This window comes from Arachis duranensis, chromosome 5 (genome assembly GCF_000817695.3).
Source record: "Arachis duranensis cultivar V14167 chromosome 5, aradu.V14167.gnm2.J7QH, whole genome shotgun sequence".
Taxonomy (NCBI): Eukaryota; Viridiplantae; Streptophyta; class Magnoliopsida; order Fabales; family Fabaceae; genus Arachis; species Arachis duranensis.
In genome coordinates, this window is record NC_029776.3 from 15,476,676 (window position 1) to 15,489,909 (window position 13,234).

The 13,234-nt window shown below is 33.7% G+C and overlaps 1 pseudogene; it reads left to right on the top strand.

Moving 5' to 3' along the window:
* Nucleotides 1-4,298, top strand: part of LOC127747587 (uncharacterized) — a 16,285-nt pseudogene extending 11,987 nt beyond the window's left edge.
* Nucleotides 4,299-13,234: the final 8,936 nt, after the last annotated feature.

A 13,234-nucleotide genomic window follows, 5' to 3' on the forward strand; every position in this document is an offset into this window, starting at 1 on the left:
CACTGAGAGGATGGGAGGTAGCCACTGACAACGGTGAAACCCTTGCTTAAGCTTGCCATGGAAAGGAGTAAGAAGGATTGGATGAAGACAGTAGGAAAGCAGAGAGACGGAAGGGAAGGCATCTTCATACGCTTATCTGAAATTCCTACCAATGAATTACATAAGTATCTCTATCTCTATCTTTATGTTTTATGCGTTTATCACCATACCCATTTGAGTTTGCCTGACTAAGATTTACAAGGTGACCATAGCTTGCTTCATACCAACAATCTCCGTGGGATCGACCCTTACTCGCGTAAGGTTTATTACTTGGACGACCCAGTGCACTTGCTGGTTAGTTGTGCGAAGTTGTGTTTATGCCATGGTATTGAACACCACGTTTTTGGGGTTCATTACCGGGGATTATGAGAGTTGTGAAAAGTATTGTTCACAATTTCGCGCACCAATCGTCTCACACTGGGGGCCCTTAGTAGCCATGTTATAAGCGTTAGTAATGAATATGTTATGTTTCACTTTGAGTTAAGTTTTAATGTTGATTTTTCTAATATAATGTATCGTGCATGATGTGTTAAGTAATGAATATGTTATGTTTCACTTTGAGTCATCTGAATAGTCCCCTAAGTGCAAAATTTAATAAATAAATGTATGTAACAGACTGTTTAATGGTGCGATGATGAAAAAAATATCACTGATAAAAGAGCTAAACATCATTTTTCAAAGTACATATCAATCAACAAACAACAAAGGAAAACATCTCTAATACAAGAACAAAGTAACTCAGCTCCAAAATAACAACAAATTTATACATTAATGAAATCTATGGAAAAAATACATGAAAAGTGAATCATCTAAACAGATGCGATCCCGTAAAGCAACGACGGGGAACACGTGCCCTCTGACCTCTGCGGATAAAAGGCTCCTCATCCTCGATCTCATCGGCGTCCTCATCGGGGGCTGGCTATGCCGGTGGCGCAAAATGGACGGGGGCAGCAGACGACCCACCAACAGACTCTGAGGCCGCAGCGTAAGCAGACGGTGGGGTGCCTCCCAAAGTAAAATGATCACCAACAGATGTCGTAGGAGGCTCGTTCAGATCAACATCTAACGGTGCCTGGGTGCCGGATGTCTCACCTCGCCTCCTGGCCGGCACGTCCTCCTGCATGATGGCCCTAATGTCTGCTAGAAACTGTGGACTCCCGAAGTCCTGATCAAGCGTATCTGCGCCAAGGAAGTCTGACCACTGTGATCCCGTAATAACTAATGGGGTACCCACCTGCTGAGGCTGGTCATCGGCGGGTACACCGACGAAATAATCCCCAATAGGCCCAGACCCAAGTCCAATGTCACCAGGCTCACCCCCATCACCCATGCCTGACCCATACCACTCACCTCCATGTCCTCCATCGTGGGTACTAACACCACCAACTGCAACAGCCTTGGCACCATCCCCGCCCTCAGAACCATAATGATCGTCGTCATCATGATGGGGGTCATGACGACGGACATCTGCCGCACCATGCCCTCCCTGTCTCCCTCGCCGACCTCCTCGTCCGCCTCTAGCAGGACCAGCATCATCATCATCATCAATAGCCGCATCTAGCCACCTCCACTCACGCTGTCTCTGTCGTGTGCCAACACGAGCTCTCCTCTCAACCCTCCGCCTGTCAGGCACGTCCTCAGGACGATCCATGTCAGGAACTCGCCCGGCACCCCGCTGTGAGGCCTCAACTGGAATAGGAACGGCTCTCGGATCCCCCAACTGCATATTCGGAGACAGGAACCTCTTACCATGCTGACTCCACCACTCGAGAAACAACTGTGAGGGTCCAGGATCGGCAACAACATCAAACCTCAGCACCATATCTGCACGGGACTCCCAATGCAGATGCCACCTCCGAAGATCGTACGGGAACCAACGATCGCCGCCTCTGCCATCCTTCGACATCAGAAAGTCGATGTTCAGTGCGGGATTCGGAGGGGGCTGCACCCCTCCGAACTGCAGAAGAACCCTATCAATCTGATGCCACTCTATAATGGCAAAGTAGATCAGCGATGTCACAGCCCGCCACAACGCCATATGCCTAGGTTCCAGAACCTCTGGATGCACAACCTGAAGTACCTCGGGAGTGCTGTACGGCATCCAGATAAACTGCATAGAAAACTCTCCATATTCAGGGCATATCATAAAGTCTGATAAAATAAAAAAACTCATTAAGTAGCTTACTCACCTCCCTGTCCTGTAACCGGTCTATCCTAAGCCTCCACATCTCCACTCTAGGACCCTTCTCACTAGCAGAAGGGTTGTATCCTGACCACCTGCATAATACATGTGTCGTATGGCTAGTTAAATGTGTCTTAAGGGTTTCTAATACATTAATAATGAACATGGATATATTTATACTAAAATGAAATAGGGAAGGCTTAGTAGAGTACCTCGAGCCCAATGGCCAGCTGATCGTGTCAAACCCAGAAGGTCTAAACCGAGGAAATCGCCAAAAGATCCAAGACTGAAGTAGCTGAAGTGGGCCTGCTAACTTGACGACATGTCTGTTCGCCACTCGGCACATGCACCGGTACAACCATGCCAGTACTGCAGAGGCCCAGCTGTAGGTACCCATCTCCTCCAGCCTAGCTACGTATGGAAGCCATCTAATGTTAATGCGGTTGCCAGACTTGTCCCCAAACAGCTGCGTGCCCAACAACATCATAATATACGCACGGGCATATCGCCGCACAGTCTCGTCATCTGCTCCATCGGGACACTCACCAAAAGTCTCCTGAAACCAGCTGCAGTTCACTGCGTACTTCTGAACCTGGCTGGGAGGAGGAACCACTCCAAGCAGCTCCTGAAACCACACCCAGGCTGGACGGCCACCCTGGATGTATAAATGGAACTCTGACAGGCAGCCACTCACGTAACGCCCGTCCACTAGCAAACCCAACTGGTATGCCACGTCCTGAAGAGTGATGGTGCACTCTCCGAACGGCATGTGAAACGTGTGCGTCTTCGGACGCCATCGCTCGACAAATGCACTGACAAGGGCCTCGTCTAACCGGAACCATCTATCGTTCAGTCTTGCAAGATGGTATAGTCCTGCCATCTGCAAGTACGGAACGTATCTGTCATCTAGTTGCATGCCCTGCTGTCGCCGCATGCTCCTAATGCATCGCTGCGGCTGTCCATGAAATGCATCGCATAGTTAGAACCAGCTTAATAACCAACAACAAGCGTAACCAGCACGATAACACATGAACAAAATAATGGACTAAATAAAACCGCATAAAATTACATGAAAGATAACCGCATGTAAAACAAACCCATAGACCGCACAACTAAACCGCTAAGATAAAACAGCTTCAGGAGAACCACTAACATAAAACACCTTACCTAAAACGGTTAACATAAAACAGCTAGCATAAAACAACTAACACAAACCATCAACGTAAAACCACTAACAAAAACCACTAACATAAACCGCTTGCATAAACCACTCACAAAAATCGCTAACATAAACCACCAACATAAACCACTAACACAAACCACTAACTTAAACCACTAACATAAACCACTAACTTAAACCACACCCTAAAACCACTAACATAAACCGCTAACATAAACCACCAACATAAACCACTAACACAAACCACTAACTTAAACCACTAACATAAACCACTAACATAAACCACTAACTTAAACTACTAACTAAAACCACTAACATAAACCAACAACATAAACCAACAACATAAACCACCTACATAAACCACTAACATAAACCACCATCTAACCCACATGCAAAACCACTAACTCACAAATACCGCTACAATCAGAAATATTTCCGTACTAACCTCGTCGTTGATGACCCCGGCTATATGAGCAACTCCGTCCAAGCGATACAAACATGCCGGATCATCTCCCATCTGCAGAGTATTCCGTTCAGGTCTTCCTCAGAGAGAATCTGGGTCGTTTTCTCTGAGATTTGGTGGGGTAGGGGGAAGGAAGAATAGTTCGAATGAGGGTGCTTCGAACTCCTTATATAAACGAATCACCACTAATTCGAACCAGGTTGGTTCGAATTATGAAGGAGCACGCCGAGGGTAATTCGAACCAGGTTGGTTCGAATTACTTGCTTTGATTTCAATGCATAATTCGAACTAGACCAGTTCGATTTATATTCATTTCTAGTTCGAACCAGCTTGGTTCGAATTACGTTCAACGTTTTTTTCCCCCCAATTCGAACCATCCTGGTTCGATTTACTAACGTTTGTAGTTCGAACCACCCTGGTTCGAATTACATTAAGATAGAGTTTGGCTTATTGCTAAAATGATTTTCGAATTGGAGTATTTACGTTACACGATTCTTGCCTTGGCTTATTAGGGTTCTTTACCCTAAAATATATGTTAAAATATATATTATATATTAAAAATCAATCTACTGCTCTAAGTGATCTTTGTGTTATGAACAGTTGGACATACAACTCTAATCAACTGAGCTATTGGACAGCCTCCCAATGTTTTTAGATATTTTTTTCTCTCTTTCTTTCTTTTTACTTTCTCGTTGATAGCACTAAGAAAACCAAAAACGATTATTTTTCAGAGAGTTTTTCTTTTCTTGTCATGTCTCTCTTTTAAAAACTGTAGATTTTGTATTTTCAATTCTAAAGAGAGAGGAAAAGAATATCCTTTATTTTTATTATTTTAATATTTTTACTAATTCTATTTTTTTCATTGAGTAACGGCCATCATATTTAACTCACTATAATTAGAACTAGTTTCATTAATTACATAGACCACGTTATTATTTTAATAAAATAACTTACAATTTTTCACTTGGTCCATATGATGACTTGAAGATTCAACAACTATAAATACGCAATACTTTATGTTAAAATAATCAAAACATCATCCTTACTTGAATTGAATCAATTGGATCATAGCAATAAATGTCTATTAGTGACACATGGTTCCTTCCATGTACCACAAAATCAACTTAACTCAAAATGTATATTAGGAGATATATAGTAACATGCTATCTCTTTAAACGTTACATATAATTACTATAATGTGACAACCAGTAAGTAAGTAGAAACCTAACTTTAATTGAATTCACAAGTGTCATAACAAATAAGCAAAACATATAGTCATACATATTATACTTTTATGGTAACAAGGATTTATCAATTACGCTCATCTTTAGTGGCTTCGCTATACTTTCAATGATACTAAGCTTTGAGATAAAATTTTGCAACCATAATACTTGAACTGTGGTTTCAAAGCATGTCACAAATTCTGCCTCTATAGTAGAAGTAACAATGATAGATTCTTTCGCACTTTTTCATGAAATAGCTCATTTAGCCAATATAAAGACAACCAAAAATTGACCTTCTCGAGTCTATACATCCAACATAAATAGCCAATCACTTCAAGATTATATGATTTTCTCTGAGTGAGCATGTGTTCTTTGGTGCCTTTAAGTATCTAAGGACTTTCTTTGTAGCTTTCTAGTGATATATTTCAAGATTACTTTGATATCGACTCAACATCCCAATAGCAAAACTTATATCTGGTCTAGTGCATGTCTGAATATACATCAGAATTTCAACCACTGAAACATAAGAAATAGACTCTATTGCTTTTCATTCCAATTTATTCTTGAGATATTGCATTTGACTAAATTTATCTCCTTCTAAATTGAAATTATTCCTGATGAAGAACAACCCTCCATTCTAAACCTTTCTAACACCTTTTTATATATTTTTTGTGACAATCTTAAATGTACCTTGAGATCTATCACAGAATATTTCTATTCCTATTATATAAGATGCATCATCCATATCTTTCATTCCAAATGTATTAGAGAGAAAGTTCTTTACATCATATAACAAACCAACATCATTAGCAGCAAGAAGTATATTATCAACATATAAGACCAATATAATAAACTTTCTCTCACTAATTTTCATGTAAATACACCTATCTATAATGTTCTCCATAAAATCATATGACAAGATGGTATCGTTAAATTCGATAAAACATTATCTAGAAACTTGTTTAATCCATATATTGACCTGTTCAATTTATACCAAATTTTTTTTCTGTGGTCAAGAACCTTTGAAGTTGGTCCATATAAACATCTTCTAAATTACCATTAAGAAAGGTAGTCTTTACATCCATTTAATGAAGCTTTAAATCATAACACGCCACCAAAACCATAAAAATTCTTAAAGAATCTTTTTTTGAAATTGGTGAAAAAATTTTTTTGTAGTCAATGCTATCCTTTTGAATGTAATATTTGACAACAAATCTAGTCTTATACCTTTTAATATTTTCTTGTGAGTCACGTTTGGTCTTAAATATCCATTCATAACTAATTCGTTTTGAACCTTTAGGCGATTTAACTAGATCCCAAACTTTATTGTCATTCATTGATTTCAACTCTTTTTTCATAGCATTGAACCATTTTTCATAATTATGAGATTCCATGGCTTACTTAAAAGATACTTGGATCCTTATCAATGCTTAAGTCACACTTATCCTCAAGTGAGTAAACTATAAAATCATCTGAAATTGTTAGTCTTTTTTGCCTTACTGACCTTCTTAAAATTTTTTGTGATTCATCTATTACTTGTTTATTTGGGACTTGTACATCGTTGTTAGGCTCAATATTTATATATTCATCTAGTGATTTTGGAATGTTGCATTATTACCTTGGCATGTTACGTGACCGTGACATAATAATAGGAACAAAAACTTGAAAAGAACTATCATGTGGTTCTCTCGAAGATCCACCTTTCGCGATTCCTCACTTCCACTCAGGCACGGACCCAAGCTTGAGAATGAGGGGGCACTTGCCCCCAGTGTCATTTGATATTTTTAAACCATATATATATATGCTCCTATTTTAAATTTTAAATGACCCCACTACAAATAAACTTGTTTTATACAGCTCTCTATGACTCTATGTATCTTTCAATTTCATTGTTTCTCTTTTTGATATTTTCAATTGTAAATTTTAATTCAAACAATTATAGTTTAGGTATTAATCTATTTTTTTATTCTCTTCATGAATTTATATATTTATTTTATTATCAATTTAGTGATCCTTATTATTTATTTGTTTATCTTTCGTTCTATTCTATTATATGTAATTATATTGCATATAAATTTTTAAAGTGAAGTAATCAATTTACTAATTTAGAATATTTTTTTATTTTTAGAAATAGTAATGGAAAAATATTTCAAAAGAAAGCTACCACTAGAATCTAAAGTCACTCCATTAGTCTCTTCTAATAAAAAGAAGTTCTTAGAATTCAATATGGAAAGTCTGGTAGCTAATCCTGGAGAACAACCCAAAATTTTAAATTATGATCCAAATGACAGAAAGAGAGACATTCAATCAAGTTGATAATGAAACAATTATTCAACATTTTCAAAATATGAAAACAAGAAGAGAAGTACCTTCAAAATTTGAAGCGAAGAAAGTTAGCAGCTAATGTAATTTTTGGTTTTTTTGTATTCGAATAATTAATATGCACTTTTATATTTTTAAATATAAATTAATATATATTTTGATAGTAATGTGTATTATTTTTGCCCCCGAAACATAAATTTTCTGAGTCCGTCACTGCTTCCACTAAAATGACTATTTTTAAGAAACCTAGCATTTTCATATTCAATTATTCTCGTACTATGATTAAGACAATAAAATATGTACCCTTTTGATTTATCCAGATAGCCGATGAAGTAACCACTAATAGTTCTTGCATCAAGCTTCTTTTCATGTGGATTATATGTTCTTACTTCTGTTGGACAACTTCAAACATAAAGATGCCTTGAACTGAATTTTTTTTCTTATTCTTAGTTCATAAGGTGTCTTAAGAACCAATTTACTAAAAATCCTATTCAGCAAATACATAGTGAATTTTAATGCATACATCCATAAATAATGGTATATTGCTATCATTTATCATGCTTCTAACCATTTCCATCATAGTATGATTCTGTCTTTCAACTACACCATTTTGCTATGGTGTATCAAGCATTGTACAATAAGTACATATGTCTCGACTATCAAGAAGCTTTACAAATGGACATTGACATTGTCCATTTTCAATAAATTTTTCATAATATTCACCACCTCTATCGGACCTCACAACCTTTATTTTTCTATCTAAATACCTCTCTTTATCAGTAATGAATATTTGAAGAATATTCATAGATTGAGATTTTTCATGCAAAAGATATAAATAACCATACCGAAAAAAGTCGTCAATAAAAGTGATAAAATATTTTTCACCACCCCAAGATTGATTATCAAAAGGACCACAAATGGTTTTGGTTTGCTTTCCTATAATGAAATTGGTGCAGAATTTACAATCCACAACTTTACCAACAAGTATATTGGGTCGTACCAGTAATAAACTCAGGTGAGTGAGTATCGATCCCACGAGGATTAACAGATTAAGCAAATGATAGTCAATTGATTATTCTAGTCAAACAATCAAAATTAAGTATTTCAATAGCAAATAACATAAAAGTAGAGAATTAAACAAGAGCAAACTAAAATTGGTTAAGAAAATAATATGATAAAGATAGTTAAGGTATCAGAGGTATTTAAATTTCAGGATTAATAATTATTGCTATCTACTTTTATCATACAAAAATTGAGTTTATAGCGAATTCTAGGTGATTGAATTCCTATTTCTAGGTAATTCAATCTCCTTTAATCCAACTGACCGTCACTTCCATGATCAATCAATTATATTAGAGGGTTAAGTTTAAATTCCGATTTATAAGCTACACAAATTCTAAGAACTCAAAAATGACACAGTTATATATCACATACCACATTAAGTCCAGATAATTAAGGAGTTGTGAGAAAGTGATTTCAAGCTATAATTCTAATGATATAGCTTTTTCAAGATTCAATAGAATTCAAGTTAGAATAGAGTTATTTCCCAATAATCACTAATCCGTAGGATGAAGAATGAAACTAATTCTTAAACAATAATAAATACATTAATCAAGAATAGAAAAGCAAATAATTATTAATCCATCAAAGTAAACAAAGCTCCTAACCTTAATAATGGAGGTTTAGTTGCCCATAGTACAGAAAAATTGAAATCCTAATCTAATTTAAAACCTAAAACTAAAAAGAGTGAACAAAAGAAAGAGGGGGAGTAGAGAGGAGGAAGAAGAAGCCAAAAATCAGAGCCAATCTCTCCTCTTTTTATAGTAAAACCTAATTGTTCAAAAATCCAAAAGAAATCTTCCGTATTAATACAAGGAAATCGGATCTTGGGCTGTAAATCTGATCACTGGTGCTAAATTTCAAGTTAGTGGCGTTTAGCGTCACTTTTGATGCAATTTACGCACTCCTTGCTGCCCGTCTGGCATTTAGCACCAATTTCTGGCATTTGGCGCTGAGGCTCCTACATGGAATGGTGATGCTAGATGCGGTTTGGCGCTAAAGCCAATGTCGTGGCATTTAATGCTATAATGTCAGAGAGAAAGCATAAACTACTATATATCGTTGGAAAAATCTAAAGGTTGGCGTTCTAATGCACTTGAAACTGCCTCATTTGAATCTCTATAACTCAAGTTATGCTCGTTGGATTGTGAGGAGGTCAGAGTTGACAGCATCCACAAATTCTCTTTGCACTTGTCTTCGATTCTTGGTTCCTCGCCTTGTTCTTTTGCTTCTCTTTTCCTAAAATTTTTTTCTACAAGAATCATGAAACTAAGGAAATCAAAGTACTAATAATATAGCCTTGAAAATCATATAATTATTAAGAAAAAGTCATTAATTCTCTATAAAAAATACCAATAAAAAATGCTTAAGATGCTCATGTATCAGAAATCCACACACACATCCCAATAAAAAAAATCTAATTTAGGTAAAATTTTACTTTTCATTGACCTTAACATCCTTTCTTTAGCTATATGACTCAACTTTTTATGCCACAAGAAAGCAGAATTTTTAATAAGTGCATCACTTTTATTATTAATATTGTGTTCAATATTAAATAGCGATTCAGCAAAGTTAAGATTAAGATTAAAACGATATAAACCATCTACTAAAATACTAGAACTATAATAGTAAGCAAGTTTATATAATGAAAAAACACCATGTCCAATCTTAAAGTTAAAATCTGCATTATCCAAATTCGAACAGAAACCAAATTTCTAGCACATTCAGGAACATAAAGACACTTTTCTATATCTAAAACAGCAACCACTATCCAGGATCAATTTGTACGTCCCAATTCCTTCAATTTGTGCCTTCATTCTGTTTTCATATATAAGAACTTTTTAGTTCCTCTTATAGGCCGGATCGAAAGGAAACCCTGCATAATATGTAACACATGAGTAGTTACACCAGAATCTAACCACTAGATATTATTATGCACTTCAACAAAATTTGATTCGAAAGTTACTAAAACATAATAATTACTTTTCTTTTCAAACCATTTCTTTCTTTTGGACATTGCCATCAAGAATCTTTAGTGAAGCATGATCCTTCTTATCCTTTTAATCCGACTTATTCTTACTGCTACTATATCTAACTTGAAATGTGAGATGGAGATCAAAGAGTGATCTTTTTATTTTTTTAATCCCCCTTCCTCTTGAATTAACATGGCCTTAATTTCTTCAAAATTATATTTTTCTTTAAAAGTGTTATAATTCACTTGAAATTGGCCAAATTAAAGAAGAAGCGAGTTCATAATAAATTATACTAAAAAAAAACTTATTCATATTCATACTCATGGATTTTAACTTTGCTGTCAGATTAAACTTTTTAATCACATGATTATAAATGAATTGTGACCATTCAAATTTTTTAGTTGTCAATTATGTCATAAAGTTGCTCACAATGAACTTATCAGTTATATTCGGTTGAGAATATTCCTTAACTTTAGCCATGAAATCTTTAGCATTATCTATCTTAGACATAGATGGCTTAATATTTTCAGCCATTGTCATTTTATCAAGTTCAAACATAGCCTATTTGACATTCTCAAGCCTCATAAAGAGGCTTGTGCTCTTCGAAACTAGTCTCAATAATTTCAAAAGGCTTTTGATCTATAATTAATGACAGGTCTAAGTCCATAATATTCAATTAAAATTAAATTTGCTCAGACCAATCAATATAGTAAAATCCATTAAACTTGATAATTCTATTGCCTAAACTAAACAAATTCATGGAAGCTTCAAATATAATAAAAACTCACGCATTAACGCTTTGAATAATCAAATAATATATTATTTAAATTCAGATAAAATATTTAAAGTATATCAATATTTTTCTTTGAGTGATACATTAACATACAACAATACAATAATACTAATTAAATTAATTTTATTTAATTTGTTTATCAGATAGGCACTATAAAAAATATTTAATATCTTTAGATATTTAAATATTTTTAATATTGTACATATATATACATCACAAATCTTGCCAATTTAATATAAAAATAATTAATCCACTTTTGAATGTAATTCTTAAATATCTTATAGTAACAAACACAGAATATATATTTTTATATTATCAGATATGATCAATTTAGTGGTTAATAAATCTATTCCAAATTCACGAAAAGAATTATACTGCTAGACATTCTATCAAAACATTTAGATAATAATATTTATTTGATTTACGCAAACTTGAACAAATTAAATTTATGAATAATCATAAATTATATAATATTGCTCAGATACTATATATTAATTTTAATTTCTACAACCAATACAAAAATTATTTCTAACAATAATAGAAGATCTTGAAATTTATGATTATTACATTATAAAAGAATAATTTAAAACATACCCAGATTCCTTAGATTGTTCTTGAATTAAGATTGTTTTTTAATGTCGAAGTCTGTTCTAATTCAAGAATTTAAAAGTTATGAACGCCGTTCCACATCCTAATGCTCCTAGATATTTTTTCTCTTTTTTTTCTTTCTTTTTACTTTCTCGTTGATGATATAAAAAAAATCAAAATTTATTATTTTTTAAAATTTTTTTGTCACGTCTCCCTTTTAAAAATGATAAATTCTCTATTTTCAATTTAAGAAAAAGAACGGAGGAATATTTTTTATTTTTATTAGTTTAATATTCTCACTAATTCTATTTATTTTTATTGAGTAATATCCTATTTAATTCATTATAATTAAAATTAGTTTCATTAGTTACATATACTACATTATTACTTTAATAAAATAACTTGAAAGTTATACACTTATTCGGCGTAACAAATATCATGCCCTCTCCCAGAAACTTCGAAGTATGCTTTTAGTAATTGATGAAGCGATTTGCCGAAGCCCTTGAGGGAGAGTGAGTGATAAATGCTACAAACTAATTAATAAGAGCCATTGAAGGAGGGAGAGTAAGCAACCAATCTCTTGAAGGGTTCAGATCAGAGAAGGCCTTCTTATATGTTGCACAAGAACAGAATCTAAATCTTGAAAATATTATCCTGGATCGAAGCCGTTGACATGATCGCGTTGGTTCTCTGTATCTTATCTTAACCACAAGTTTTGTCATTTGCAGAAACATGAAATCCTATAAATATATGGAAGTTATTTAGATAAATAGGTTGAAAACGTCTTTTTATAAAGATATTTTTTAAAAATTAAAATATAACATATATAATCGATTAAATTATATTATTTTTGTCAAAATTAGGTTAGATAAATTAATTTGATCGAAAAATAGTAAATCAAATATAGTCATTTTTTTATAAAAAAATAATATTAATTTAGACCAATTTAAGATTTGATTCACCATTTTTTCGATTAAATCAATTTGTCTAGTTTAGTTTTGACAAAAATAATATAATTTAATCAATTATATATGTAAAATTTTAATTACTGAAAAATATCTTTTAAAAAAGACGATTTAAGAATCTTTATCCGAGTAACTCCCTAAATATATTTCCCTTGTTTAATTCCTATGTTATACATGTCAACTATTCAACGTATATATAAAAAAATTTGTCATTAATATGTCACTCTGTATAAATGTATATATGTATATAGTATCTCATAAAATTTGTTTATATTATGCTAATATAAATAAATTTAATTATTATTAGTTTATTATATATATAATTATTCTATTATAACAAATTTAGTTATTTTATTAACTAATTATTTAATTAAAATATATAAATTAATATATATAAATATATATAATTACATTAATAATTAATATAATAATTAAATGTTAGGATAC